General features: G+C 43.6%; 1 protein-coding gene across 1 annotated transcript in view; it reads right to left on the bottom strand.

Annotated features, from left to right (window-relative positions):
• Positions 1-27,401, bottom strand: part of PREP (prolyl endopeptidase) — a gene marked incomplete at both ends in the record, with an annotated part of 120,774 nt that overhangs the window by 13,557 nt on the left and 79,816 nt on the right. The window lies entirely within an intron of this gene.

The raw sequence follows: 27,401 nt of genomic DNA on the forward strand, positions 1-27,401 counted from the left end.
GCCTGACTTTTAGATGAGAAAAACAAGTAGTAAATTCTCTCTTTCATCTGTAAGAATCTAGTACCACGAAAGGGGTATTTGATGATGAGGTGTCTTTCAGTTTTAAGAAGACAGCGTGGCATAGTGAAAGAGCCTCGGTCTGAAGATAGGGAGGCTGAATCTAAATTCTTATTCCCCAACTACCCAGTTAGATGCTCTTGGGCCTCAGCTCTTCATCCCTAAACAAGGCTATCACACCCAGCGCTCAGGGTCTCACTGGGGCATACCAAAGAGAACAGGCCGTTAGTTCTCTGCTCATCAGCCCTCTGCACTTGAAAAGTCGGTTTCCCATCCTGCAGAGCAACTTCGTCTAGGGAGAACTGTCTTGAAAACCCGTTTCACACTCAACTTCCTCTCTCAAGGCGAAGACATTCAACACACCTTCATTTTTCTGTGTTCAACCATTAAACAAACGTTAGCAGGGAGGAGACAGATTAGCTTAGAGAGCTGCTGAGGAACAACACAGAAACCCTATTATTCCTCTTTAAACAGAGACATTTTCTCCAGCATTGATAATTAAGGCTCATCAAGCCTTTCTGAATCTAGGCTACCGCAGGCAAGTTCAGTCAACATGTCCACATTCATTACTTTTGGAATTAAGAATTAAGAAGAAAAGGATAAGGAAGGAAACATTAAATGTTACTCGAGCTGTAAGCCATAGAATAAATGATAAGCCACAAAAAGCTGATAATGGCTTCCTCCTGAAAAACAAAGTTTTCAGAAAAACAAAGTAGTTTTCTCTTCAGGCAAACATGGGTCTTTATCTTGACAATGGAAAGATGCCTAGAGGCATCTTGCCGACCTCCTGGGTTACAGTGGAGGTTATAAGCCCCCATACTACATCGCATGTGAGCTACATTACATGTGAGCTACATCACATCCAAAGCTTTCGACAGCAGCAGTTCTGCTGCAGAAAGCTGCCACAAAGTCCTTGGAGATAAAGGATGGGGATGGGGAGGTGGCTTGGATTCAGAGGCAGGCTGTATTATGGGGCTTTGATAAATACCCAACACTGGTGGTTCTCTGAAACTTGTCAAGAAATAGTAGTACTAAAAAGCATTTGTTTATGGAGAGAAATGCTGAGAGATAGTAAATTTGGCAGTTTAGGAATCACGGGGCATACACCGCTCAGCTAAAAATGATTAGAGGGGACAGTTTTATTTTAAGTTATTTAGTGCCAGTTGGCAGCCACTAGTGGCATTGTTGCTGTCTGGGTGGATACAAGTAAATGCAGATTAGAGGAACCAGTTTGAAGTGACTGGCTGGGCTAAAGAGCTGGAATGCAGAACCTTCACATTTAGGACACAGAAAAACAGTATCAAAGGAGCAAACTTGAAATGGCCTCATGTGATGTCACCTTAACGGAATCAATGTTCAAAACCATGTTCCCTCCAGCTACCCGCCAACTGCTACCTCGCTGCCAGGCCCCGCCCAGCTCACCCTCTGCAGGAGCCTGCACTCCTGCTCCCTGCTCCCATCCAGCTGCACTGATGAGTCTCTTCTCCCCAACGAGTGATGCTCAGACCCTCTGCCTGCTCTCAAAGGGCAGAGGGACCCTTCAATGTCCTCCCCTGCTACCACATTTCTTGCTACCTCCAGTAAGATTTCCACTCTCTGCAAGCTGGCCGACCACTCTCATCTGGATGAAGGACTGATGCAAACTTTTAAAATACCATTAAAAGTTCAAGCCCCCATGTGCCTGTAGGTATAGAAATAAATCCATGCTATAGAGGCTGGTGTAGTTCTGATATTAATCTCAAAGTATTTTGAACTGTCCAAAAGTGAAAGGGCATTGTAAAGATAATTTTTATTGTGGGTGGGCAAGAAAATACCTTACAAAATTTATTTTAGTCATAAAATACATGTATATATATGTTATCAAATCTCAACTTGTTTACACATGTACGGCAAGATTTTATACCATCTCCACTTATGGAATAGCAATGGATTCTAAGCCTGAACTTGACTCTTCAATAAAAAGGTGAATTAGACCCCAAGTCTTCTGATAACTGAAAGGAGACCATGTGGGCATTTTGGAAACAGTCATTAAAAATAGGCCAAGCATTTTTCATCACGTACTTTTTACTTCTTTGGCTTAACTGAAACTAGTTTTGTCTTGAAGCCAGCTTTAGGTTAGGAGGAGAAGCTAGCAAATTCCTCACTTCCTTTTGTTTCTCAAAGCCCACCAAAAAGCTCTATCGCATCGGAGTCTACACCAGTGGTTAGACTCACTGGCTAAAGGCCTCAGCATCTATGAAGAATCTGCTAAAAATAGTTTCCCAGGCTCCATCCCCAGAGGTTCTGATTTCACAGGCACAAGGTGGAACCCCTCAAACCTGCAGGGTTGCATATTTCCTGAATGCTACGTGCCAGGTGGCTAAGAAAAAAACAAAAAACAAAAAACAAAAAACAAAAAACAAAACTAGTCATGCTTTTACTATTAATACCAACAAAAACTAGATAATTTCCCATAATCTTTGAAAACTTCAATCTGGGACTCTACTCTTTTTTACCTAGTTCTCCTGCAATTAAACCTCAGTGACTTTTAACAATGAACTTGGTGACCTGTCCAGCATCCTGACTTTATAGGTTGCGTTTATGTCTCGCAATCAAACCTTCACTTCAATCCCACTTGAGGTACTGGTTCATCCAAATGTCTGCTGAGTCTCTGATGTGCCAGGCGCGCTGCCAAGCACTGGGGATGTAAAGATAAGGGAGACCTGCATAAAGCCTGCACTATACACACCCACCATCTTGGCCCGTCAAGCTTGAAATCTGCAAGAAACTCCAACTTTCTTTTTTAATAAATTCCCATGGTATGATTTTATGATTATTATTTTTAAAGCCCCATCAGAACATTCAACCCCTTATCTCTTTCTCTCTCCCCCCCCTTCCTCCCCCCCCCTCCCTCCCCACCTCTCGCTATTCTCCCTTGTGCTTTCTTGTCCTGGAGAGCTCTGTAAATGTCATTAATGCTGAAATCCTCTAATTATAACCCACTGGATTCTTTCTCCTTCCCTTGGTGGCTGGACAGTCAGGAAATGCCAACTCACTTCATCACAAATTATTATTATCTAAACTCAGCGGGGCTCTGGAATTAACGTCTTTTTTCCCCCTCCCTAAATAAATTTCTCACGCCTTTCCCTTCTATATCTTTCTTATGTCTCACTCCTGTCCTCAATTAATTCCAGAGTAGCTGTTTCCAAAGTTTTCCACTTTCTTCCACTCCTAACACCATCTATTTGAATTTCCTTCCCTCTGAACATAGCCTATCTTCAGAGTCATCTGCTTGGAGCTCCTCAAACACCTTCGTCCACCTCATTTAACCTCTACAACTAGAGAAAGGAGGAACATTCAGACTTGATTTGGCTTCATCTTCACACACCATGCTTCTTCAGTCACCATTTCCTGTTTTTTTTTTTTGCATTTTCCCTCCTTCCTTGGCATACAGAGAGCCTCATCTCCTGATCTATATTGCAAAACACAACCTTTGTGTGGGCCTGTCTGCTCCTGAAGCTAATTTCCATCTCCCTCTTCTTTCCTGACTGAATTTGTCTAGGGTAGGCTGCACCCACGGCTCACCACTTTCCTCCTGGTGCACTCCTCTGTCCCCACCACCAAGGCTGGGTCAAGGGTTCTGAATGAGTGCTTTGGTCTTTCGCCTTGCACCTCTACTCAGGGGTGGGTATCCTCATCAACTTATAGAAATACACCTACTTCTTCATATTCACAAACACATGGGTTAATTAGATAATGATAAATAGAATGAGATTAATACTGGGCTCCCTCACTCCTCATTTAGCAAGATATTATAGAATTCTTTCCAGATTTAAATACTCAGATTTAACTCATAAGAAAGTGGCTGCCTATTATTTCACTGCATGGATGATGGGTGTATACACTTTTACCATTTGCTCCCTGATGTATACAAAAGTTATCACATCATTCATATGTGTATATGATATGAAGGCCATTCATGCTAGGAGAGTGGGTGTTTGGTAAAGCTTAAATCCGTGTATTGGTTTTCCATTCATTGATGGTTTATTGTTAACAAAATACACAGGTTCAAGTTAAAAAGCAAAAAGACTTCCTTCTTCTACTTGCAACCAATGAAAGCGTTACCAATACATATCTATTTTTAAAAAATTTATTCTTAAAACTTTTTTTGTGTGGTACTGGGGATGGAACCTAGGGACATTCTACCTCTGAGCTACATCCCCAGCCCTTATTTTTTATTCTTTATTTTGAAACTGGGTCTCACTGGGTTGAAAAGTAGCTGAGGCTGTCCTTGAACCACGATCCTCCAGTCTCAGCTTCCCAAATGCTGATTATAAGTGTGTACCACCATGCTCGATTTTAAAACATTAAAAAAAAAACTTTTAAATGCTGTTGTTTCAGAGACCACTCACCCCTACACGCTAAACTTAATAACTGTACACACTCATGGAGTGAAGTGTGACATTTCAACCCATGTACACAAGGTGTAATGATCAGCTAGGGCAACTGGTATATCCACAACCTTGAATCCTTCATTTCTTGGCATCTATTTTTTCTGAGTATCTACCATGGGCATGGCCCTGTAATGGGATGCGAAAGCTTTTATGGGAACATTAATGGAAAGGAAAACAAAGTGCTCAGGTGGGATCTAATAGGTGCCCAGCTGAATAACAGAAAGACTGTCTTATCAGAGCTGAAGGCTCATCATATGAGGCTCATAACCCTGTCTCTCTCCTGTCTTGGGTCATACAATGATCTGGTTCAACAAGAAGTCTGTGCTGGGGCACCCTTTCACCCTGACAGATGCAGGTGCCACCAAGAACTCACAACAGTCTTTGTAAGTACCAGAAGATCTCCCAAGAGGGACCATCTTGAAAAACATTGATATAGAACTTTCACCAGCAACACAACACATGAAAACAAATATCATGTCAGTGATTCAAACTCACAGTTAGTTCTCAACATTACTGAGCCAGCTAAAGGGTCACAAAAGTTAAACATTGAATTAAGCATCTTTCTTTTAATTTCATTTTGAATTCTTCCGAACCTTTTAAAATTCATTTGAATTCTTTTGGCATCTTGGGTGGTCTATTGCTGTGAAGAAGCCAGAGATCAAGAAGGTGGTGACTCCATTATCTGAGAAAATGCCAAGAATTCTGGCTTTGGGCAGGACATCCAGCCCAAAGGGATCTCCCCTGCTTGGTCAAATGACCCTGCTACATCCAGCTGTGGTGAGGAAGGGCTTTCCTCTGTAAGTGGCTAAACGTGATGAACCTGTCTACCCAGACCTGGAATTAAGCTACCCAGCTGTGTAAACTGGTTCACAAGTGTGGCCCAGAGAAAACAAGAGAAGATGCAGAGATCACTGCACCAGTTGAAAAAGCCGCAGGCAAAGGGGACAGGCCCATGTAGAGTCTGCCTGTCCTTTGAGTAGGGACTAATCCTGTCTACCCTTTGGTGGAGAAGGCTCAGCTATTGGTGACAGCACAGCCGGGGTCCCCCCAAACTGCTTTTTCTTCTAGTTTGCTCCTGTTCTATCAAGGGAAACGCCTCACTGGACTGTCCTGGGAAGACCTGTATCACTGTCACCTTCACCCAGGTTAACTCAGAAGAAAAATGAGCCCTGGCTAAGCTGGCAGAAGTTCCAAGAACCAATTATAACAACAGATATGATGAGATTTGCCATTACCAGGAGGAGAAAACATCCTGGGTTAAAAAATTTGTGACTCACATTGCCAAGCTGGAATTCTCTTAAAAACAAAAACAAAAAAGCCCCAAACACGTAAAGTCTTCATTTTGGAGGCTTACAGTAGCATTAACAATGTTATTTCACATCTAAAACCAAGAAAATTAAGCACAAGGCTGTACAGAACTAGTCTTGGAGAAGCACACACTGTTTCTTGATAGAAAACAGAGGAAGGTATTTTCCGAGCAGTCACAAGACTGAGCCACCTGGTAAACAAAGCGGGCATCAGTTCTTTCTCAGCTCTATGGAAATAAGATGATCATCCCAAACACCGGGGCTTGAAAATCTTGCAGATACAAGGAGGACCTTATACAGACTAGCTGTCCTCTCTTATTTAATGAGTGACAAAATAAGATCCATGAGGATGAGATGCCTGCTAAAGTAACACTGCTAGTTTATAATAAATTACCACCAAGGTTTTCTAGGTCCCTGGTTCAGAGTTTTTTTTTTTCCTTTCCTTTTCAAACCACTACTTCTTTGTAAGTATCTTTATTGGATGCAACTAGGCAAAAATGTTGCAAAGGCTAGAATCTCTGGCAAGGATTGAACACACTTCTCCCTCCTCAAGACAATGACCACCAGTCTTTCGGAATCCAGGGGACAAATATTCTGCTAGATGAACCATGTCTTACTTACTTTTCTATTTTCATTATGCTTTTAAAAAGGAGACTCATTTAAGCATTTCAAAAACCATATTCCAAATACAGGGATGATTACAATTTTAGTAAAGTGAGTCTGCTTGAAAAGATGATCTTTTCCCCACAAATGTTTCCTGTATGTGTTACCATCTTACGGTATTAAATAAATAACAAATTGGGTGAGGGCTAACTGGGTGATGTGTACATGTATGCCTCCACCATCTTGTACTCCATTAAGATGTATGACTACAATGTACGAATACAAAATTAAAGAAAATCAGTAACAATTCCACCATAATATCAAAACTTAATCCCTCAATTCCTATGACGATAGTATTTGGAAGTGGCCCTGGGAAGGAACTGGGATTAGATAAGTCCTCAAAATAAGGCCCCCATGATAGGACTTAAAGGAGAGGAAGTGAGACCTGAGCTGCCGCATGCTTAGTGTATCTCACTGTGTGAAGGCCTCTGCCATAGTATAATGAAGCAAACATTCCTCTGTATATGTTGGTGCCATGCCTTGGACCGCAAAGCCTACAGAACTTCTTTAATAATTAGCTAATCTCAGGTATTTTGCAACAGAACATGGACTAGGATAGTAGTGAACTGAATTTAAAGCAAGCCAGGCATCGCAGTAATCTGTAACCCACTTGTAATCCCAATACTTGGGAGGCTTAGACAGGAGGATTGCAGGTTCAAGGTCAGCATCGACAATTTAGTGGCTCTCAGCACCCTAGTGATATCATGTTTCAAAAATAAAATGAGGCTGGGGGCATAGCTTTAAGGGTTCAATCCCCAGTAGGACACACATATACATCCCTTCTAATTTTGCAATTTAAAACCATGTTCTACTAAATGACTGCTTAAAAGGTAAAAGCTCAGAGATCCTGAAACTGAATCTTTTAAACTAAAAAACTACTCAAAAAGTGTGCATTAAATAAAGCACAGAGTCTTAACAGTTCAAAAGTGACCCTTCCCTACTGCCAAATGTGACTTTCCAGAGGAATCAGCAAATATAAGGCGATTTACCTGTGGGAGCCACGTTTTGGCACAAGACTGTAGTTACTGAATACATGTCTTAGCATGTGAATCTGGAGTCACACAAATAGAATAAAAATGTCTCCCTTAAAGGAAAAGGAACAGCAAGTAAACGTAACAAGTAAACATAACAAATCAAGAGAACATTCCTGTTCCTTTCAAGCCTATGTTATAAAAAGACAATCTCCCCTGAAATATTACTTTCCTTGTGATGAATACATTTAGGAATAAAACCAATTTCATGAAGACACCCAAATATATGCACCCATTTAAGTTCCCCAAAACAAATTTCAGTGCCGCATCTGTTTGGTTCAGATTTGGTGCCGTCTGAGGCAAAGCCTGGGTTCCCGTTATCACAGCCCTAGAACAGGCTCCTACAGGAAAGATGGGGGTGCCCAGCAAAGGGCAAGCCCTTCAGAGAGAAGAATGTCTGGCAGCAGCAACTCCTGCCTAATTTTAGAGCCTGACAGGTTTAAGGGAGAATGTTCATAAAAGGGTGTTGAGTCTCCCCCACTTTTATCAGAGTTGACAGAGGCCACTTGTGTGGCCTGTGCTAAGTGTGGACAATAAATCTGACAAGGAGCAGAACTACCCTGGGATTCCACAGTCAAGGCAAGGAGGAAATAAGGCATTCCATTATACCCAAAGATCTGGGAAGGCAACCTCTGTACCCAAGTACTTCGCAAAACAAGCCTATGAAGAACTTAGGGTAAGGTACTGCATATTTCTGTGCTGTGCGAAGGTTAAAAATACTAGCCTGGCATTAGAAGGTTGCAATCCTGTCTATTTTCCAGGCATTTAATTTTGGGGGAGTGAGGAGGAGTTTAAGAGTCACCTTTAGGCAGAAAATACAAAGAGAAATGCTATTCCAGACTGCTTTAGTTTTTCCAAGGACGGCTGGACGTTTTTGCAACACTGGAGATTTGAAAACTCCTTCAGGGCACTTCTATGAACAGCAAAGTCATCCTATTTAAAAATCTACTTTCATTCTTGAGCACCAGCAATACTAAGTGCTAAATGCTAAACTGACAAAAACTCAGCAGCTCTCTAACATGCAGTCATCTATTCTGGGGAATAATAAGCCTTTTTTTGTTGTTGTTGTTCACAAACTGTGGAGTAAGATGTGAAACAGAGAGGGGCAAGTTCTGAACAGAACACAGTGTTGGAGGCACACCTGGGCTACTTGGACTTTGGAGGTAGTCAGGGTGTTTTGGAGTAGAAAGACACGTGGGGCTCTGATGAACACATCTGACTTGTACAACAGAAAGGCTGGCTTCAGCCCCTCTGCTCTGGTGTCTGTGGTCAGTGAGAACATACCACCAGACACTTCCATGAGAATGAAAGGACCCCACCCCTCATGGAGAGGCCCAGAGGAAGCAGCCTCTGCTGGAGGAGAGCCAGACACTACCCTCTATAAGGCTCCCTGCCTCATGGGATTCTTGCTACTCCTGGAACAGGTGTGTGTTCTGCTCACACAGAAAGAGTGCGATGGAGTCACCACCGGAGGATGTGTGCTCTGCATTGACTATAATCAGTCAGTATTTGTTGAGTGGGTAAATGAAGAACTGCATGTTAAAAGCCCTCTGATTCCCAAGCTCTTACCAGTGCTCCTGAGGCTCAATGCCATCTCAGCTGCCACCACCCACTACCTTACCTACCCCTGTCTTCTAGCAGGACTCCTGCTTCCAATCTTTGGGCACACGTTACCAGATTAATCCCCCTGAAGTCTTCCTTTTAGTCTAGGTCACGCCTCTATTGAAAGCATGCAATGCCTTTCATTCTCTACAGCATGAAGTCTATGTTATAGGCTCTTCACTCTCTGCTTCAATCTTGGTGAATCTTTCCCAACTTCAGCGGTCCTTTCTAGAGTGAGACTGCCACTTCACTCCAGAGCCCTAATTCCAATGTCGTGTGCCTTTAGAGAATGAATTATGACCCCCTCTAAAAGCCCACTGGCTCTACTTGGTGTGTTTGACCCTCTTCCCCACATAACTAGACGCCCACCAAGCTGCATCTCAGACAGGCTTGCCCTTTGCTTGAATACTCTTGGTAATGAGGAAGGAACCTAAAATAGCATAAAGAGCCATTCACTTCATTTTCGAGAGAGTTATTCCTTACTTGAAGATGTAAAAACAAAACAAAACAAAAAAACAAACACAAGAAAAATAAATTAGCCAGGAAACTGGAGACAGAACCTAGTGATAGAACATTCCTAGGCAAACTAATTATTAATTAAAGTTTTCATAGTATAATCCCAGTACTTGGGAGGCTGAGACAGGAGGATCACATGATAGGTTCACAGTCAGCCTCAATTACTTAGTGAGGCCCTCTGCAACTTAGGTAGACCCTATTTCAAAAATAAAGAATAAAAAGTAGGGCTGGGGGGTGTAGTTCAGAGGTAAAATGCCCCTGGATTCAATCCCTAGTACCAATAAATAAATAAATAAATAAATAAATAAATAAATAAATAAATAAATAGCTTCCATAGCTTTAAAAACAAATATTAAATTACGTGCCAGTTACCTTCTGTATTTTTCATACTAGGGTTTTCCTTAGTTCTTACATTAGTAAAAACATTATTTTATTTGATTTGTTTAAAACACTAAACTTGTTCTTACCATATACCAAGCATGAGTCTGAAATCTTTGCCAGTATTCTCTCAGTTCAGTCCACCTGAGGTCTATCTCATGGATACTCCACTTTTTTAGATGGGGTCAATTTGACACATAGAAGTAGCTAGCCCAAGCCATGCACCTTGTAAATGATGAAGTCAGACTTTGAACCCAAGGTCTTCTGGCTCCATGCTCTCAACCACGAACAAGGAGCAGTAAGTCCCCTGGCCCTCCTCTAGTTCCCGGGCACTGCTGCATGTGTTTCTGTGTTAGAGCTGTGCAATTTGCCTCTGTCTCTGGCACAGTACCCAAAGGAAGTGTGCACCTAGAAAACATATGCTGGGCAAACGCATAAATGAATGCTCAGGCTGGACCCTATATTCCAATTATACAATATAAAAGAAAGTATCTAAATGGCACTTCATTACAAACAGAGCCACCCAGAGAGTCTGGTCTCAAAATGCTTATGAGCTGGAAAGTAATAAAATAAAAATTAACTCTGGATGAGGCCCTTAACAGAGAGTATAAGCTTTTTAAGGTCACAAATTTCCAACTTATTACTAATAAAAAAATATTTATCATCTGACACTTTCCTTATGTGTAGCTGTTAATCTATTAACTTAGCAATGCCAGGGCAGAAGAGCTTTATGGCTCTTAAAATGTTCAGCCACAGTAATTTACTGCATGAGATTGCACCTGCATAATTAAAAAAAAAAAAAAAAACGACAAGGATACTTGAAATCCATTACAAATCCTCATTAACTCAAAACTGCAGTAGAAAATTTATTTATTTTATTGCATTAGAAAAATAAGTGACCAAAATGCTAAAAAGACAAAACTCTGGCCAGCATGTTCATTAATAGGACAGAAGAGAACTGCAGCTTTAAAAATTTGTGGCTGGTAGTTATTCACTCTTTAAAGGGTAAGCTGTTAGAGAGAGACAGATGTGAGCGAGGAGAAAACAGCGGGCTTGTGCTATCAAGCGGTACACGGCAGCATGGGGGATTAAACAGGACGCCACAAAGCCGAGTGTGGCCCTCAACTGAGGACGGTACTGGAAAAAACTCCCAGAACCATATGCTGGTGTAATGTCCAATTACCATTTTGTTGTTGTTGATTGCATTTCTAGGGAAACCCGACACACCGTAAAATATATTGAGCTGCAAATGCAAACAAGTTATTTTTTTATTTTAAGAAAATGAGTGACTGGAATATTGAAAAGGTAGATTTGATATAGAGACACCTACATGAGTGTCTTCTGGATAAACCTACTGCTGCCATTATACTGTGAGTTTCTCAGATGAAAATAAATCCTCCACATGATAAAGAGGCAAAAAGAAACCCATCAGCGATGATTTGGAGTTACTTAAAGAACAATCGTTAGGAAGCCCGGCGCGCCTCGCTTCCCCACTGGGAAACGTGAGGCTGAGATGGACACAAGCTGGTGAAGGCAGCTGCAGAGGGGCGGTCAATTAGCAGGGCCTGACGAGGGGCTTGAGGGGCTCGGGGACAGCATCACAAACAGCTACAGGGAAGCAGTGCTCCTGAGAGCAGGAAAAAGGAGGGGACCAATGAAGAAAAACCACGAAATTCAGAGATCCCGCTGTGAAGGTACAAGAACAAACGCCTTTTGATTCCTATTCGAAACTGGGCTGTGTGAAAGGCTGGGTTGTATGTGTGCAGTGGATATAACAAAGGCTGCCCAGTTGACACACTATCTTTTTGCCCTGAGAATTATCATAATGAAAAGATCTTGTGTTTTGCTTTGAAACGTTTCTAAACACAGAAAAATATACTTTAAATCATATATATTCCTTTTCAGTATCAGTAGTAATTAAGAAAAATGAAAGCCAAAGATGAACAACTGGATCATGTTCGTGGACAATCTCGCAAAGAACACTGGGAGCCGCGCTCATGATAGATGGCACTGGGGACGGTGAATCGGTGCTATCTGACGATCATGAAGCATCAGAGGTGTGTGCAGAAAGGCTGTCTATAAAGGTGCCACTCTGAGTACACGAGCTTTCACTTCCTGAGTTTCATGTAATATTTCCACTATCTGGTAACTGACACACAAAGCTCCGGGTTGTAAGAGACCCTAACACCATCGGGAGCAGCTGGGCCCATGAGCCCCCCGCCCAGCTTCTTCAATCCACACCTGACTCCATTGGCTCCACTCATGGTCAAACGCTCTGGGCCAGTCCTAGCACTGACTGGCTCATGTCTCCTGACTTCTCTGCAGTCCATGCCATCCTTCTTGAACCTCTTCTCAGGTTCCCATGATGTAAGCTTTCTTGCTCTTCTTCTAACCTTGGGTACCTTAAATGTTAGGTTCTCTTGAGACTCTGTTCTTCTTGTCGCTCTACACACGCTGCTGGGTTCTGCAGATGTGCTGTGGGTCCATCAACCACCTCGACCACTGCCAGCCTTCATGACCTTCTCTGGCTCCCAACTCTAAATCTTTTGAGTGCTTCACAGGTAGATGGTCCATGTGCATCCCACATGGGTGTCCTTTCAAGCTTGGTCCGTGGGTGGCAGGCCAGCCGGGCGGGTCTGGACCTGTCTCCCTTCCAGGTTGCTCTCCTGCCACAGGCCCCTGCCAGTCTTCTAGCTTGCCTGTTGTGCTGGGTTACTGCTGCTGTCTCCAGGCTCTTCTCCCTCAGGAGCCCCCTTCCCCCATCTGAAGCTCCTTCTCAGGAAGCCTTCACCCAGAGCAGTCTTAGATGCTCCTACTTTTCTGAGTTCCCAGAGGACCTGAGAACAACTAAGTACAGCCCCCCCGCATTGATGACCATTTGAAAGACACCATCAAATTGATGGAAATGTTTGATTATACCTTATTCTCACTAGTAAATGCTGTCTTTATATTCCCAAGATGGCCAACACTGTCAAATATAAAGAATAGTGCTTTAAAATGTTTTCTTTTTTTTAATATACTCTTTAAAATTGGTATGTCATGATTATATGTAATTATACCATTTGAAATAACTATATTTACTTAAATGAACCTTTCACCCAGTCATTTCTAAACATTCACTCCCTTAAAAGTGATTTTTGCTCCAAAATTTCCATTTTATTGAAATTAGGATTAGTCAATGTAATTAGCACTGCCTTTAAGCCTTCTCTGGCTTCTCTCCATGGGGTGACTTCTAGGACTTCACTTAGACTAACAAAGGGATGAAGGATACTCAATAAGAAACACATATAATGAAGAAAACTCTAAAAAAAAAAACTTGCTTTGATTTTCTAAAAGAAAAGCAGTATTTTTTCCTGCTTTGGTCATAAATGATGACCGAAATAATTTTTTTTTTTTTTTTTTTTGGAAACAGGGTCTCACTAAGTTGCTAAGAGCCTCACTAAGTAGCTGAGGCTGGCTTTGAATCTGCGATCCTCCTGTCTCAGCCTCCCAAGTGCAGGGATTACAAGTGTGCACCACCACGCCCGGCTCAACCAAAATAATTTTTAAAGAACTAGGTCATACAAAAAATTCCCCATAATTAAAAACAGTATTAAGCATTTACTTTTCTGACACCATTTTGAGTGGACAAAACCGACTGTCCTAGGAAAGGAGGGAGATAGCCCGATGTAGAAATATTACAGAAAAAAGATGTTGTTTTTACAGGTTTCTGGCAAGGACAAGATTACTTCAGAGTCCACCATCTATCACGGCCTCACCCGTCCCTTCACCAAGTATTTACGTGCATCTACCATGTGCTATGGGGACACAGAACGGGGTTAAAACCCCATTCTGATGGGGAGACAGACGAACACTAACAAATGGAAGGATAATGCCAACTGGTGCTAAGTGCGATGGAGAAACGCTGAGGCTGGATCGGGGGCGGGGGGGGGGGGCAGGAAGGGTGGGCAGGGAGGGAGTCCCTGAGCCACACCCTCAGCCTGTGTGGAGGGGAGGGCCAGAAGTGGCGGGGGCATCCCAGGCAGAGAAGGATGGCTTGGGAGGGCACATGAGTGCAGACAAAGCGAGGTGGCCGTTGTGACTGCACAGAATGGACCAGAGGGACAGTGGCAGGAGAAAACATCAGGGAGCATCAGGGGCCACACAGGGGCTCCTGTGGCCATAACTGGAGGCCGGGCAAACCTGCAGGCAGAATCCTATGGAGCAGTTCCTCATTAAGAAACCACATTATCCTATTCAACAATGGCAAACAGTCACTTTATTTTGACCGGTGCTCTCAGAACTAGCTGCCCTGCCTGCTCACACTAACCCCCAGCCAGGAGGTCAGCTCGCTGATGTATTGAGGAAGAGAGAAACGTTCCCACACACAGACACCACCAGGAACTCTCAATGCCGTGGGGAAATATGTTTTACAGGAGCCTGTATGCAACTTATGCCACCCCAAGGTGGCTAGAATTCTCATGTACTTCTATGGATAAAAAAAAAAAAAGCAATGAATTAAAGTCGGTGCTGCTGGGACACCTAGTTTACTTGCCACCCCACAAATGATCTCACTTTCAGTCCTGTGTGCAGGACCAATGTGGTGACTGCGAGGAAAGTGTGGCCCTAGAAAATGCCAAGCTGTCAGGAAGACTTGGACTCCAAAGGCCCAGAGAGAGGAGACAGGTGCCTGAGGAGGTGAGACAAAAAGACAGGTGGATGCCAAAACTCAAGATGCTGGGCCTGTATCTGGTACGCTGTGATGTAGCTGAGGGGTCGCTAATGGCCATCAAGCCTCCTGTTCTACTTCCCTGCCTTCAAGGTCTTTGCCCCAGCCCCTCACAGACCATAGCACTGAAGAAGTATGGTGGTCCAGTCCTGGATCTAGAAGGGTCTGCATAGGAGTGCCATTTGTCCGAGAGTCTGAGGGAAGCGGGTCTAGAAAGCCATACAGGTCAGCCTGGGATTACCATCATCTCAGGCTGGGCAGAGGCTCAGGCTGGCAGTTCTACAAGCTCTTTATTATAAAGAAATAATACACGTTCCTTAATAACATATAGTGTGCTCAGTATGCAAGCTGTCTTGTCATTTTAAGTCTTCCAGAGAAAATAATAAGGCCCTTGGAGGAAATGGAAAAAAAAAAAGACTATTCATTAAATTTTCTAGAGCTCATTGTATTTTTTAAAGAAACTGCTTGGAAAAATGGAAGCTTAAGATAATGGCATGGGTTTCGGTTGACGGTATTTTGGGTGCTGTGGCAAAAGGATGGGGAAGGTGTGAAGGCGACCTCCAGATCCCACCTACGCCTCTCCTGCCTCTGCTGGGAGGGCATGGGTTTCGGTTGACGGTATTTTGGGTGCTGTGGCAAAAGGATGGGGAAGGTGTGAAGGCGACCTCCAGATCCCACCTACGCCTCTCCTGCCTCTGCTGGGAGGGCTGCGTGGTGCTGGTGGGCCTCTCCTGGCTTAGCTCCTCTCCCCCAGAACAGAATCAGGTCCTGGAGTGAGAGGATACACAGGAGGAGTCCAGGCTGATGTCTGACAAACAGGGCAGAGGAGCAAGAGATAAACTTCTATGGCTTTGGAGTTGGGGTGTGGCTCAGTGGTAAAATACTGGCCTAGCGTATACAAGGCCCCAGGTTCAATTCCCAGCAATGCAATTAAACAAAAAAAAATCTCGGGCGTTAAGTCCCTGAGATTTGGAGTTGTTATCTGCAATGACTAGCCCATCCTGATTGACAGAAAAGAACCACCAGGAGGTAAATCTAATCATAAATAGAAAACTCTAGTGCCCAATATCTGAATCTTCATATTCCTAAACTGAGCACCTAACAAAATATAATTGTTTCAAGATTTCAAAATGACTTTTTGATTTTTAGTTACAATACAACTATTGTTTGGAAAAAATAGATCAGAAGTTGAGAATTCAGGGCCTGTGAGGTCCCACAGAAGGAAGGCAGGGAGCCCGCAGCTGGATCCCAGCTCTGTAGCCCTGGGTATCCTCCCGGTGCGATGCTCTTTCTTCCCTTCTGGCAGAATGGAGGATACTCCCTCCTCCTGTGAAGGCGTGCCCTTCCCCTGGGCTTCAGAGCCCCTTACCTTCTTGAGGTCCTCTGTTGGTCCTTGGTTGGATCCATCAACACACCAAAAATAAATAGTGCAAGTTCTCCAACCTTAATAAGACAGCCACTGACCTCATGACCCTGCTCACCCCATGCAAATAAACTTTCCATGACCATCTACACACATGGTCTCCATTTCTTCCCTTCTAATACTTTCTACCTGAGCCATAAAACTTATGCCGCAAAAGCTAATGAAACCTCATCTGTAAAAGTTCTATAAAATGAAAAATGCTTATTTCCTTCCTTCTTTCCTCTTTTTTTTTTTTTTTTTTTTTGGTGGTACTAGGGTTTGAAGCCCAGGGACATTGTGCAGCCCTTTGTTTTTGAAATAAGGTCTTGCTACATTGCTGAGTCTCACTATGTTGCTGCAGCTGTTCTTGAACCTGCAACCTTCCCTTCTCAGCCTCCCAAGCACTGGGATTACAGGTGTGCACCACCACACCTGGGTAATTGATAAGTTTCCTTTGTATGATTACTCCAGTTATTCTATTGGGGGGGGGGGCTAATATAATAGTAATCCAGAAAAAAAGGAAGCAAATTGGCAGAGTGGGAAGCTGATATAAACCACAGCTGTTAAGAGCCATAGATGCTCATCCTACCAGGGAATTTTTTTCTTAAAAACTTAAAGAAAATTTCAGTTTAAGCTTTTCATACTTGCAGCATTAATATCAGACTGCTTCCATTGGGAATAGAATGCAATGTAAAAAAGCATAAGGCAAAGGCAATCCTCCCCACTCTTCAGTCACACTCACCCATCAGGGACCAGTATTATGAGAGCCAATACACCCTCCCCTGCCTTCTCAGCACACCACCAGCCAGTTTATCCCACTGCTCACTGAGCGTGTTCCTGCGAGCATCACCAATCTACACTGTCAGATCCAGACACTCGTTTCCCTTCTTCATTTATCAACCATAGCACTGAGTGCCACCTGCCAGCCTCTCCTTTTATTTTTTATTTTTTTTTCTGGAACTGGGGATTGAAACCAAGCTCACCACAGCCCTATTTTTAAACTTTGAAACAGGGTCTCAGCAGGGCGTGGTGCTGCATACTTGTAATTCCAGCATTCAGGAGGCTGAAACTGGAGGACTGTGGTTCGTTTTGCAGACAGTCTCAGCTACTTAGTGAGGCCCTCTGCAACTTAAGAGACCCTGGTTTTGTTTGTTCGTTTGTTTTTGGCAGGTCTGGGGGTGGAACCCAGGGGCATTTGACCTCGGAGCCACACCCCCTGCCCGAGAATGTTATTCTTTATTTTGAAACAGGGTCTCATTGAGTTGCAGAGGGCCTCACTAAGTAGCTGAGGCTGTCCACGAACCATGATCCTCCTGTCTCAGCCTCCCAACTCCTGGGATTACAAGTGTGCATCACCACGCCCAGCCATTCTTTCCTTTTTAAAAAATTTTTAAAGGTTTTTAGGTGGTACTGGGGGTGGAACCCAGAGGCTTTCTACCTCCGGGTTATGCTCTCAGATATATTTTATATTTTATTTGGAAACAGGATCTCACTATTTCTGAGAGCCTCACTAAGTAGCTGAGGCTGGCTTCGAACCTGCGAAATCCTCTTGTCTCTGCCTCCCAAGCACGGGGATTACAAGCGTGCGCCACCACGCCTGGCCATTCTTTCCTTTTAATAACCTTTTTTCTGTCCTGCCTCACATGATCTGCATTTTCCTCCCCCCTCCCCCAGCTTGTTCTTCTCAGGCATCTTCACTGGCTCTTCCTCCCCCTACCCAGCCCTGGTCAAGAGGTTCTTTGGGCTGTCCTGAGCCTCTCAAATCTACATGCTCCCCACCTTGTGACCTTCTCCCCGGACTTAAACAACTCACTCACTCACTCACTCATTCATTTCTTTTTTTTTTTGAGGTACTGGGGATTGAACCCAGGGGCATTCTACCTCTGAGCTACACCCCCAGTCCTGTTTTTTATTCTTTATTTTGAAACAGGGTCTAAGTTACAGAGGGCCTCACTAACATAGCTGAGGCTGGCTGCAAACCTGCGATCCTAGGTCTCAGCCTCTGTAATACTGGGATTATAAGCATGCATCACCACACCCGGCTATCCATCCATCCATCCATCCATCCATCCATCCATCCATCCTTCCTTCCTTCCTTCCTTCCTCCCTCCCTCCCTCCCTCCCTCCCTCCCTCCCTTCCTTCCTTCCTCTCTCTCCCTCTCCCTCTCTCTCTTAGTGGTACTGGGGTTCCTGGAAACCTTTCTACCTCCGGGGTACACTCCCAGACCTACTTTTTATACTTTTTAAATTTGGAAACAGGGTCTCTTAAGCCAGTGCAGCTGGCTTTGAACCTGCACAATCCTCCTGTCTCCGCCTCCCAAGCCCGGGGATTACAAGCGTGCGCCACCACGCCTGGCTATTATTTCTGAAACAGGGTCTCACAGAGTTGCAGAGGGCCTAAGTAGCTGAGGCTGTCCGCGAACCGTTATTCTCCTGTCTCAGCCTCCCAAGCACTGGGATTAGAAGTATGTGTCACCATGCCCAGCTAAACAACACATTTATGTTGAACATTCCCACACATATAACTTGACTCCAGATTTGATGTTGCCAATGGTTTAACACGCACTGAAGTTTAACATGCTCAATATATTTTTCCTCCTAAATCCTTCCTACTCAACTCATTGATAAATGTGATCGGCTGCTCAGATCTGAAATTTAAGAGTCACCCTTGATAAGTCCCGAGCCCTCCAGCATGCAATCAATCTTTCAGAGTGTCCTCTCTAGGGATGTTCTCACTTTTGGAAACATTCCAAACCCACTCTCCACTGTAGTCTGGGCCAACTTATCTCTTACCTGGCCCACTGCTACACGTAATTAGCTGTTCTCCCAGCTTCCACATCAACCCCATTGTTTCCCATGAGATGGAAAGTGATTTTAAGTCAGAATCATGTCACCTTCCAGTACAAAACCCTGTAGTACCCTTGGAATACATCTGAAATCCTGAGCTTGGCCATGAGGCCTGCCTTCCTCTCTGTCCGTGGTTCATTTCCCCTTCCACCCTGGGCCTTGGTTTCCTCTCAGGTCTCCTCTGCAGAGGAGTGCAGTGTTCTCACGGCCTGTGCTTCAACATTCTGGGCTGCCTGTCCTCCCATTTGCACCCGGTTAGTTCCCTCCTGGCCTTTAGGTTTACATAAAAACTCAGGGGACTTTCCATGACCACTGGTCTACAACAACCCCTCTGTCATTCTCGGCTGCAGGCTTTATTTCATTCATAGCCCTTCTCTTGTCATGTGGGTATTTTTTGTTTTATTTCCCATAAGGGCATCCGCATAATCACATCTCTTTAGGTCACTGCTACATTCCAGTGTTTAGTGTGATGCTTGACACATGTAATTTCTTAATGAAAACGCACTCAGTGTTATTTCTTCCAATCCCATCCTCATTAATGCTGACGAAGAAATGCTAATGGAAGGCGAGGAGATTCTGTTGGCTGTCTATGGACCAGAGTGAGGTGTGAGTCCAGGCAGGTGAGCAGAGGCAGTCCCAGCAATGCCCCCAGGACTCTTCTGTCCCTACTTGCGAGGCTTTTGAACAACAGAATCAAAGTCGGCATGCACAATAATCGAATGTGCAGATTCTCAAACAACACACCATCCACGATTTCGGTTATTTATACTTTTCCCTAATCTCTTCCAAATAATTCAATTTTGGTTGGAATCCAATTTCTGATCACCTATTACTTGAACTGGGACAAAGAGCATATTCTGTTTAAAACCGTGTCTGTATACATAGTCATACTTCTGTCTACTCGTGTGTGTGTGTGTGTGTGTGTGTGTGTGTGTGTACATATGTATGTATACCGAGGTACACAGCTAGAGGCAGTGAGGACACAGAATCATCTATTACTTAATTTAGCAGAACTGACTAGGTGATCTTAAACACTTTAGGATTAATATGGGCTGGATTTATCAATTCAGCCTAGGTAGATGATTTATACTTTTTGTTGATACATTAACCAAGGTAAACAATGACACTTTTTCTAGTGTCTTAATAAAGCTGCAATGTTTTCTATCAAGTCTACATGAAGACCCAGGACTAAGCTGTTCAACAGTGACAGCTGGATCAGAGACACTGGCCCAGCTTCTTGGGGCAGCTTCATCCAGGCTACCCCTCAAGTGGTGAGATACGCACAGAGCACAGGGTCAGGGCCTGGCATACTGTGCTGACACGCCGCTACCTGTCAAGTAACAGAGGAAGATACCTGCTGCCTTTCTGCATTGGACTGAGTCCTACAGACAGGAGCAAGAAGGGAAGCTTTAGCCAGGTGTGGTGGTACAAGCTTGATGGCCAGTACTTGGGAGGCTGAGACAGGAGGATCATGCAGTTTTGAAGCCAGCCTCAGCTACTTAGTGAGGCTCTGTTTCCAAATAAAGTATAAAATAGGTCTGGGAATGTAGCCTGGAGGTAGAAGGCCCCTGGGTTTCATGGTTTCATCCCTTGCCCCCCCCACGAGAGAGAGAGAGAGAGAGAGAGAGAGAGAGAGAGAGAGAGAGAGAGACAGAGACAGAGACAGACAGACAGACAGACAGACAGACAGACAGAGAGACAGGCTTTACAGGGAAACTGTACCATTTAGAAACTGGGAGTAAAGGAACATGAGCAGCCCCAGGATGAAGGAGCACGGAGGCAGAGTGAGGACTGGATCTGTGGTCACGGGGCTGAGCTGGGACAGGGCGTGGAGCTTCACAGTGAGGCGGCACCTGGGGAAGGCTGGATGAATGAGGGCGTTGAGGTGTGTACAGGAGCTCGATGTAGACAGACGATGGCCAGGAACCTGCACTTGTCCTGCAGAGCATCTTCACACTGCCTTGCACTTCAGGACATGTCACCATGTTTGTAACCATGACAACATCTCTGCCCGACACATTACAATTTAGTTAGACCGAGTGTGGATGGAGAGTGAGCAAGCCTACCCCTCTCAGCACAGGTCAGGGTGCTCTTAATCCAAATCAAAAGATTATGCTTGTGGAAATAGAAAATTTTTCCTTCCATCTTCCTGGTCCAATGAGAGTTATAGCAGTAATCGTTTTTCCTCCAGGGAGATAATGGAATATCCCTAGCGCTGGATCTATTTTTATACTCTACCATCCATCCACCACCTATGTAACTCCAGGCAAAGCAGCGGAGGGGAGGGGAGGAGAGGGAAGAGACTACAGCAGGTACAGAGCCCACGCTAAGCTCTTACTGCCTCTTTTCTCCTTTTGCCCTTAAAGACAGAAGAGGCAGGAAGCCAAAAATAGTTGTGCAGCTGGCCACGTAAAATGTCCTCTAAGGGCCTAGGAATGGCAATGAAAGAAAAGCAGGAGCCGGGCGTGGTGAATGCTTGTAACCCCAGCATTTGGGAGGCTGAGACAGGAGGATCGCAGTTCCCGGAGAGCCTCGGCTTCTTAGTGAGGACCTCTGCAACTCAGTGAGACCCTGTTTCAAAATTAAAAAGAACAAAAATAGGGCTGGGGGTGTCACTCAGAAATAGAATGCCCCGGGGTTCCATCCCCAATACCAAGAAAGAAAGAAAGAAAGAAAGAAAGAAAGAAAGAAAGAAAGAAAGAAAGAGAGAGAGAGAGAGAGAAGGATGGAAGGAAGGCAGGAAAAGATTATCCCCACCCTCTCCTGCCAGGCCTCATTGTCAATACAGAGAAAAGGTAAACAATGATCAGAATCCTGTTTCCAGGTGTCCTCCTAGTCCTATTAATTCTCTAACTTCACGTACTTAGTGGACAGAAATACACACACAGACACTGGAGTGAGTGTACCACCCCTGTGAGGAGGAGCATTAACGAGGGTCACTTGTTTTGGGTGCGGAAGTTGCTATCCAGATTCAGTGCACAGAAAGCAGAGGTCTTTGGCTAGAGTTTCCAGAATAAGTTTGCAAATATTCTTCTAAATATGAGTACCAGTAGGTATAAGAGGACAGCTTAATACTTAAGTTTCATTTCTTTTTTTTTTTTTTTTGCAGGTCTGGAGGTGGAACCCAGAGGCGTTCGACCTTTGAGCTACACCCCCTGCCCTATTTTTTATTCTTTATTTTGAAACCAGGTCTCACTGAGTTGCAGAGGGCCTCACTAAGTAGCTGAGGCTGTCCGTGAACCACAATCCTCCAGTCTCAGCCTCCCGAATACTGGGATTACAAGTGTGCGCCACCATGCCCAGCTTCATTTCATTTTTGAATATATATATATAATTTTTTTATGGTACTGGGGGGTGGAACTCAGGGGCTTTTTTCTACCTCTGGGCTATACTCCCAGACCTATTTTATATTTTATTCTGAAACAGGGTCTCACTAAGTGGCTGAGAGCCTCACTAAGTAGCTGAAGCTGGCTTCGAACCTGTGCGATCCTCCTGTCTCAGCCTCCCAAGTGCTGGGATTATAAGCGTGCACCACCACGCCCGGCTCATTTTTGAATATATTTTAAATGGGGTATCAAGTTGTCACATGGTGGCCAACATATAAGACTTTAAATAAAGCTTCACAAGTAAAAATATAGAAGTATGTGTGAAATACAAGTAAACAAATTAGTGGGAGACTAGAAGTGAATGTTAAAATATATAAAATAGTTATAAAATCACAAAAATGTGAATTTGGGGCTCTTATATTTCTTTTACATAAGCATATTCTATTATTTAATAGGTTCAATAAAGGTCTACAAAGTACTTACAAAATACTTACATGGTATAGAAACATATTTTTACAAGAAAGCTTAGGAAATTAAGAGCCCATTAAGTCTAATTTGTTTTATTTTAGAGATGAAAAGTAAAAAACGAATAACAAATGTAGAGGATTAGCATAGGTCTGCAATTCAGAGTTCTAGTTTTGTAATCAGTTATTAATGGTAGAACCACTGTTAAGGAACTTATCTTCACTGAGTCTCAGTTTCCTTCTCTGTAAAACAAGAGAACTTAAACTCTAATATACATGCAATGAGAAGGCATATGTAGTTAGGCTTTTTGTTACTGTAACAAAATACCTGGGGCAGGCCAACTTCTATGAAGTAAAGCCCTTTATCTAGCTCACAGTTTGTGAGGCGGAGCCCAAGATGGGGGTGGCCTTATCATTTTGCCCTCTGGTGAGGGCCTATGGGGGATGGCTTCACAATGGCAGGAAGAGATCACATCTCAAAGTAGGAAGCCAGAGACAGATTCAGGGGTCGGGTTCACTCTTAAAACTTGCTCTCAGGACTGCAACCTTAATCCACTACCTCAATCCCTTCCAGGGTATCTCCCTCAGTGGCTAAGGACCTCCCACTAGGCCCTGCCTCTTCAAGATCCCACGAACTCTCAGCATCACTTGTCCAAAGACAAAGTTCCCAACACACAACCTTTGGGGTCACATTCAGATTACAGCCAAATCAAAAACTCAAACCACATCTAAACTGAAAAAGCATATGACTTTGTCCCGAGGCCAAAACCTCTGTCATAGAAAGACATGCTATGTAGCAAAAAGCAAAGCAGGCAGCTATGAAATAAGGAATCTGATCACCTTCCTGCAGGCTGATCCATGCCCTGTTTCCATTCCAAACAGGAAGCCCCAGCATGGACTGTGTCCACAGCATTCAAAGGGCCAGTGGAGGAGGGCGGGCGGGAGGTGGTTATGCAGGACCAGAAGCGGACTCTGGCATAAAATTCAACACCAGGAGAGTCACTCGCAGACCAGCTTGCCACCTACTCACGGTGCCAGATAACCTGTCAGAGTTAGACTTAAAGCTTGAACAGTCCCACATGCTCTTATATTACATTTCGCGTTCTAGAAGCAATATTACGTTTATTGTTTATTTCTTCATGGGAGAAGCGCCTCCTTGTAAAATGCTTCTGTCTTTGTAGTCTATGATTTCCGCAGTCAAGAACTATAATAACTGAAGACTCAAATTTTTAGGAGTCTTCATTTTTCCAAGCCAGATTCTGAGGTTTGGGTACCTAGTAACCAGGTGGCGTTGGGTCCCTTGGCCTCAGGGTCTACGCTAAAAAGCTTGAACGCCTCTTTTGCCTTATATGGTAGACTGCTAGTTGTCCCCCAATATCTATCTCCCTGTTTCCGGGATAATAAGATCCTAATTTTCAGCTAGGTAACCCCGGTACCCCAGGAGTAAAGCTCTATCTTGAATTTCCTTGCAACTTGGTCTTTGTAGGCTTTCACCAATAGCATATAATCAGATACCATCTTCTAGCAAACATCCTTAGAAACCAGGTGGCATGTACCCTTTCCAATTTCTTCCTATTGCCACTTCCCTGCTGGCTGGAAAGGGGATGTAACATGACAACCCGGGACCATGAGGTGACGCTGGGGTCAGAAGCATACATACATAGTACAGCAAGAGAGGAATAGGGTTCCTCACTCCCCGGACACCCAGTCAGTCTCATACTGCCCCCCCCTTCTTTTATATGGGAAAGAAATGAACTATCTTCTTCAAGCCATGAGTGTTTGATTTTATTTTTGCTGAAGCTCACAGCTGAACCTGCCCTGGAAAACACCACCAAAGACTCAGGGTTCATTTTTCGAAACAGAGAGTTATTGAAATGGCAGAAACAAATACCATTAGCAAACATTTTATGACACTGATTCAATTCCAATAAGAAGGACGTGACTTTCTAGTTTGTCTTTTATAGGATAATTTAAAAAAAAATCATGCTGTTCTAAGATGGTTTTCTAGCAAGCAGTTGGGGCTGTTAGCTGTGGCCAGATGGAAACTTGTCCAACTCAATACTGGCAAAGCTCAGCCACAGCAACCGGAAGAATCTCCAAAGTCCTGAGTCTCAGAACAAACTCTAAACCTATGCAAGCAGCTTTATTACCTAAGACAGAAAACTCAGTAATATTTGGAGAGGTCCAAAATATTAAAAGTTTTGTGTACCGTAAGGGTGAACGAATCCACAATGAGTACGGTTGTCACCTATGGTGTGGAAGTTCATGTGCTACCTGAACGGTGATAGTCATGAGCTCTAATGTGACGTTTCTAACAAGCAATAACTGAGATGGCCTTCTAGAATGGAATCAAAGCCACTCATTAGCTCAAAACCTATTGATTCACTACCATCTCAGCAAAGCAAGCCTGTAAAGCAAAAGTCCCCTGGTGTGGTGCCACGGCTCCCTGGCTCCACGTCCCCTAGGACTTTGGGTTACTTTTCCTGGCACCCTCCCCATACTGTATTGGAAGTCAGCAGGCATGGGATGGTTCCCATCTCAAGGCAGAACACACTGAAAATTGAAAAGGGACCAGTTCCTTAGATCAAACCTCAGAGAGACTCAGAGGAAGGTCAGCACAGGGCTGGGTAGCCTTGGATGTCCGTCCACCTTCCAAACGGAAGCCGCACAGAAGGCCCAAGAAATCTCCCCAGGCTTCTCGTTATAGGGATCTCACGCAGTACCCAAGTGGGGGTAACAAATTTTCAAGGGTATCAGTGATTTTCACGTATTATTGATGATATTCTCAGGCTGCTGCAAAGCAATGTTGTTTTGAAAGAATTTATGTAAAATGGTATGGAGACTGCAGCAACTACAGACTTGGGCCACATAATTTCTCTATTATAAGGTGACAAGAAAACAAAGATGCCTGCCTTCTTTTAGAGTCAAGTAATTCTGACATTGCTGATATGCAGAGGATGGGGGTGGGGGTGGACGCAAGCACATACACGCTGACCTTGGTCTAGAATGTCTGTATGACACCAAATTCTACAGCAGGGCAGAAATCTGCTTATGTGAGACCAGATCACTGTGAAACATAATATAAAAAGTAACACAAGTGCTCAGGCAATAAACTGTCAAGAACAAATGCCTCCATTTCAGGCAATTTCCTAACTATATATAAGAACAGTGATTCCTTAAATGCTTCTCTTTGAAAATATTCACCCATTCATGCTTCCGTAATATGTTCTGAAGATTCCTGGCTAATATCGAATTGCATAAAGACAATTACAGAAAAACTTTATCATTAGGTCAATAATCAGCTCACCAAGGATGCAGATGAGTCAATACTCCATGTGCCATGAGCCTGGAGCAGAAGTTAATGAGTACCAAGTACTAATTAATGTTCAGAGAACATGTTCTCTGAATAGTAAAGCCCGTCTGCTAACAACCCCAAATAAATTATCACTAAGGTTAGAAAAGTTTAAATTCAAGAAAAAAAATCCCACCGGTAAATCCAAAGAATCATCTAACTCATTTAATTTTAACTTTCTGTTCAGATATACACCAAAGTACCTTAATTGATGGTTTTAATGCACTATAGTAGGTAATCCTCAGGAAAGTAAAATTCCTACTAAGTATAAGAGAAGAGTAAAAAAGATAATACACTGATAATCTTTACTATTTTCCTTTTACAATTTAAGTTTGCTCCCCCCTCTCCTCGTGAAATATGGGTGCTTGGATTCTAATTCATTTTGCTTTTAATAAAATGTGGAAGCTGTTCTGAATGGATTCTACTCACACCAGTCTCAGTTAACTGTTCTGAATGAATTCTATTCACTCTAGTCTCAGTTAACTGTTCTTCAGGTCTGTGAATTTTTTCATTTTGAGAGGAGAAAAGCCAATCTCCCAGCTGGCCAAACAACAAGGAGACCCTAAAAAGCCCAAGAGTGCATTCTGGCTACACGACATCCCTTTGCTATGCCACATCTGACCACAGTGCACTATTTCATCCACAAACCACATGGGCTGAAGGCAACCTCATCACACAGAATACTGAGAGTAGGACTTTTTGAATTTACTGTGAAATTATGGAATTACACTGAGACAAAAAGACAAAGGCAGTCTCTGAACCACAGGTAAAATTATTCACGAATCTCAGGGGAACTGTGAAATATGAAAGTACCCAGCCCTCAAAGCCCTGCCCAACTGCTAGGCAGCTGAAAGGCGTCCTCTTGGGCCTGGTCAGGACAGTCCCTATACAGGACGACACTGCGGAAGCTGCACCCTTGCATTGACTGTGATCACCCATAGGGTCGCCTCATCTTTTCAGACCCAGATGTCTCACTTCTCCAGGCTGACCATGACTCCCAGGGCAGTGCAGGTGCTGACAGCATTTTTAATTCCAATGGTCTCTGGCATTGCATATCCTATTATAAGTACTGCACTTATTCAGAGACTAAATTTACCATTTCCCTATTACTTCACTTTGCTTTTTTAAAAACATCACTGATTATACATGTAGACAGACATTTCAAGTGAATTTGCCCAAATCTGTTTTATAAATGTATCACCAAATCTATTTTACAAATGTAATTTCTAATGCTTGGTATCTCAACTTGTTTTCAAAAGACATGGACAAGGAGGTCCCAACCAATGCTATGTGCGTTTGTCATTCAAAAATAAAA

Source organism: Muscardinus avellanarius (assembly GCF_963383645.1).
Source record: "Muscardinus avellanarius genome assembly, chromosome: 8".
NCBI classification, from domain to species: Eukaryota; Metazoa; Chordata; class Mammalia; order Rodentia; family Gliridae; genus Muscardinus; species Muscardinus avellanarius.